General features: G+C 47.6%; 1 protein-coding gene across 1 annotated transcript in view; it reads right to left on the bottom strand.

The window, feature by feature from the left end:
• Ccr6 (C-C motif chemokine receptor 6) overlaps positions 1-1,045 on the bottom strand; it is a 23,228-nt gene extending 22,183 nt beyond the window's left edge. Inside the window, exon 1 of the mRNA XM_021149772.1 lies at positions 768-1,045. The gene's annotated coding sequence lies outside the window, so the exon portion shown is untranslated. The remainder of the gene's footprint in view (positions 1-767) is intronic.
• Between the last annotated feature and the right edge of the window lie 4,058 nt (positions 1,046-5,103).

Consider the following 5,103-nt stretch of genomic DNA (forward strand, 5'->3'; position numbering starts at 1 on the left):
AGAAAGGAAGGAAGAAAGAAAGGAAGAAAGGAGAAAGAAAGAAAGAAAGAAAGAAAAGAAAAGAAGGAAGGAAGGAAGGAAGGAAGAAAGAAAGAAAGAAAGAAAGGGAGAAAAGAAGAAGGAGAAGGAGGAGGAGAAGAAGAAGAAGAAGAAGAAGAAGAAGAAGAAGAAGAAGAAGGAAGGAGAGGGAGGAAGGGAGGTAGAGGCAAGGTAGAGCTCTTGCATGGTGTACATGGAAGACTAGGTTCAGTTCCCAGCAGCTCAGAAAACCTGGTACAGTGGTACGTGCCAGTAATCTCAGCATTCAGGAGATGGTGGCAGAGGATCAGGGTTATCCTTGGCTAATTGCAAGGTCAAGGCCAGCCTGGGATATATGAGACCTTGTCTAAAAATATAACCAAACAAAAATACATCATATTCTATCTCCTTATGGAGTAGAAAGGGCAGAGACCCTAACACCTGAAAAACCCAGGAGACTCAGACTTCTTTCTTGCAGCACCCAAGGGCATGACTCCTTTCCAACCCTAGACATAGTTGGAGCAACATTTGATGTTCTAAGTCCCATAGAATAAAATACTCACGGCGCTCAAAAGACTACCAAAGTGAGCACCTGGCTTTCATCTAAACGGGATTGAAGGAACCCAAGTCTCTAAGCACCCAGGACTTGGTGATGTGACCACCACAATATTATTCTTCTTGTAAAGCCTGCCATTTACAACAGCAGAAACCTAGTGTTTTCCCAAAGTCCAAGCTGAAACAAAACTTACCAACAATGTTCCAACCCACAAACTGGCAGCTGCAGTTTCTCTCTCAAATTTCAGATTCCTTAGATCTTTGCTTCCTCTCACAGGTGTGGAGACCCTGGCCCTGGTCACAGGGGACTGAAAGTGATGACTTCAAACCGCAGGTTACTAGCACCGTGTCTGTCCTTGCTGTTCTGCTCCAAGCTGGGTTCCCCAAAGCAGTGTGTGGCTTGTTCTTCACCCTCCTGGGGGTAGATACCTTACCACAAGTGTTCTGTCTTCAGCGCTGCAGACCGTTTGGAGGTAGCAAAGGTGGAGGCAGGAGGGCACTTATGTAACTAGGTCAATGATTTCACTGTGACATGCAAATTTTTTCATTTCAGAATTATTAAGTCTGTGGAATGCTTCTTGATTCTTGGAAATTACATATCATCTAGGTAACTGTAAAGTTCTTTGAAAGGGGGTCCTGTCCACCTAGTGGACTATAGTTAGCTACCCGTATGTTTGCTACTGGAGGAAGGAAGTGTAAAAACCTCAGCACCACCAGGACAGTCTTTGTTTGGCTCTTGGTGGAAAACACCAGCGATTTCTGGTAGGCAAGGTGGGTGACAGCCCAAGGCTCTGGCACCCATGCCTCTCCTGTCCTTGTGAGTCTCCGTGATATCATAAAAGGCCATCAATAATTATGTGGCACAAGGCAAGGATACTTACCATTTACTCCTGACAAATAATTTTTGAAAAATGGATATTGTTACCCTTATTTCTCAGGCGTGAAAAAAGGGCAGCTCCCTTAGGTGTTGAGTCATCTGGAGTGATGGATTCAGTTAATAAGACTTTTTCTACAGAGATGAAAAAGTGATCTCTCCCATCACCAAACACTCATTCAGTGCCCAGTCTGTGCAGTACAGTGTTCCAGGAATAAGAGAGAACAGAAAGCAGAGAGCAGAGACGAGAGAGAGAGACAGAGAGGGAGAGAGAGAGAGAGAGAGAGACAGAGAGAGAGAGAGACAGAGAGACAGAGAGACAGACAGAGAGACAGAGAGACAGAGGGAGAGACAGACAAAAAAGACAGAGACAAAAACAAAAAGACAGACAGACAAAAACAGAGAGAGACAGACAAAAAGAAAGAGAGAGACAGACAAAAAGAAAGAGAGAGAGACAGACAAAAAGAAAGCAGAGAGAAGGAGAAAGAGAGGGGGAGAGAGAGAGAAACAGAGAGACAGACAAAAAAGGAGAGAGACAGAGAGAGAAACATAGGGCAAAGAGAGGAGAGAGAGAGAGAGCAGGGATACAAACAGTGAAGTCTTTGACCTTGAAGGATTTACATGCTGATCAAAGGACAGCAAAGCCTGTGAGATCAAATGTGCCCAGTATGGTGGCCTTCGCTGTAATTCAGCTAGCTGTGGACTCGGTTACACACAGTAACCACATGTGAGAGGGTCTCTGATGGAGGAAGTTCTGAAAGAGAACTGTAGCCTTGGAGCCAAGAGTGATGTTGGAAAGCGGGGACAGAGGCAAGGTAGGCAGCAGGAACCTGGACATCTCCCATCTCTACACTGATGCAGGAGACTGCTCGTCCCTAGAAAGGAACTGTAGGTTCACACTGCTTTTGAAGCACCTTGAATTCACATACAGCTGGGCTTGAGTGAATTTCAGTTCTCATTACACAGGCTTGCTTGAGTTTCTATCATCCGGGATACTTCATCATCTGGGTACATGGAAATGAAATGAACTGGCCAAGGTGTGACATCCCCAGCATCACCCAGGCAGCACTGGCTCTTCACTGCTGACAGAATTACAGAAGAGACGTCACTCTTGCCTTCTGATCCACATGGCTCAGAGGAGGGAACAAATGATACAGCCTCAGGTCAGCCTGAGTTCTAGATGATTCCAAAGGCCACATCTGGAACTGGTTCATCATTATAAAGAAGGTTGAGCTTATACACCTCTGGTTTCAACCCAAGACATTTGATGCCCTTATTTCTATTGGCTTATATCTGATGGTGTCAGGCTTAGGGAGAGCCTGATAAGGGCACAGCACTGAGTGCCCTGGGCACAAAATAAATAAGACTTTCCAAAGTTGTCTAAGTTCAAGTGCGCACAGCTTAGCTCTGAAGTGAAATGACAAGCTATCCTGGGCTCCATGTACCTTCTATTTTCAGAGCCTTTCAAAGGCCCCAGTCAGGAAATCACAGTCCAGGTCTATGGATGTCGGGGTCAAGCTTTTGCTGGTATTTATAGCCTGTCCACTGACGATCAACAACTGTCAACCTGAACCTCATTAAACACACCTTGCTACCACATAACCATGGGGTCTCGGGGATTGCCACACCCAACACCACTTCCTCATTCATTAAAAGCAGCCTGCTCGGGACGCATCAGGAAGTCACCCAGGACGTGGCTCATATGTCTAGTGTGTTTTTTTTCTCTAGCTCAGTTCCAGCTCACAGTTTCAGGAAAGTTCTATGTGGCAACAGACATGGTAGGAGGCTTTGGCCTATCCCATGCACCACACTGGCAGGAGCGGAAGCAGCTATAGCAGTCTATAGAGCAGCTAAGATAGAACATAGGGACACAGTCCGCCTGCCAGGGAAGGACCTCAGACAAGGAGACTGTTCAGGGATGATGGAGAAGAGTGACCTTGTAGACGAGGGCCACAGGAACCCTAGCATTCAGTAACCCTTTCAGAAAGCCGAGCAGTCAGCTGGACGAAAGTACCTGCTCTAGGAGTGGCCGGCCCCTCCCATCAACCCTCACAAAGGCTAGTGACTCGATGTAAAAGAAAGGATAAGGTAGTCAACACAGACATCTCATCTTGGAGGCTGGTTAACATTTCTGCCCAGTCTCTCAGACCTGCGCCCCATGTGGTACAGTGGCTTGGGAAATCCCAGACAGCTAACTGAGACACAGGCCACTTAGATCTGGGTTCAGACTGGAAGAGAACCAGCAGTTTACGACGACTTCTTCGTGCTGTTTCTCTGCTTGTTTGCTCCCTGCTGTTCTCATCCAGAGTTCTGTCAGCTTGACTGTATCTCACTTACTGAAACACCCAACTCAGTGTGAAAAGAGGGGACTCAGTAAAGTGGGGTTCATCAGCCTCACCCTGCACCAACTAGACAGAAGCAGTTGCTGCAGAGCAGGCTGGGAACAGCAGTGATTTCACTAGCTGGACATGTCAATTTCTATCTCAGGGGCTCATGGAGGCACCCCAGCCTACTCTCACACAGGATAACTGTGGGCTGCAGGAATTGCTATCCACTGTGAAGGAAGAGGTTGGCTTCTCCACAAAGAGAACTGTGGGGGAGCCTGAGCACAAGCCTGGAGAGTCCCCTGCAGCGCTGCTATGGGAGATCATTTCAACCTTGTTAGTGTGCCTGACACCTGACAAACAGTGCCTCTTTAGATGATTAAATTAAGACAAAGTTGTCAGTATTGATCCTGACCCGTTGTAATCGGTATCCTTGTTAGGAAGACAGTGGCAGCCACGAGGTGGCTCAGCAGATAATATAGGCAGTTGCTTGGCAGGCCTGACACTCTGCTTTGATACTCAGAGCCTGAGTTGTGGAAGGCAAGGCCTGCCTCTTACAATTTTCTGACGGCCACCATATGCCCTGGTATGGGTATACCTCCTCCCCAATAAATAAATGTTAAAGGAAGAAAAACCAAAAGGAGGAGGTGGTTGGAGAGGTGGCTCAGTGGTTAAGAACACTCCCACAGGTCTTCCAGAGGACCTGGGTTCGATCCCCAGCACCCACATTAGGGGCTCACAAATGCTTGTAACTCCAGTTCCAGGGGATCAGATGTTGTCCTCTTCTGGCCTCCACAGGCACCAGGGATGTACACAGTGCACAAACATACACGAAGGTAAAATACTCACACTCATAAATACAAAACAAAGATGGGGTCATGTTACTGTGCCCCGTCCTTACACAGCATAAGGTTAGAAGTAACTCTCTGGGCCTCCCCTTTAATAGGAACTCACCCCATTCAAGAGGCACTGCTTTTCTGACTTAATCACACCTCATGCGAATTACTTCCTAAGCCTTGGAGGCAAGGGCTTCAATACCTGACTTTGGGGGACACAACCATTAAAACCATAGCATTTTCTGCAGCAGTTTCATAGGACATGAGGACGAAGGTTTAGCTTCCCAACCGGCAAAAGCCCCTGACCTGCCTCCTCCCCAACATGCTGACCCAGGGCCAGAGGAACAGAAACTTGTCGGCAGCTACAGAACCGTGGTGACATCCTGTCCTGCCTGCCCAGGCTGCTGGCTCTAAGCCAAGTGTGTGGGCGCTCCTTGCTCAGGCATAGCCCCTCATCAAGAGCCTGAGAGGGGCCTCTGTCCTCCACTGTAGGGAT

The sequence above is a fragment of the Mus caroli genome, chromosome 17 (genome assembly GCF_900094665.2).
Source record: "Mus caroli chromosome 17, CAROLI_EIJ_v1.1, whole genome shotgun sequence".
Lineage (NCBI taxonomy): Eukaryota > Metazoa > Chordata > Mammalia > Rodentia > Muridae > Mus > Mus caroli.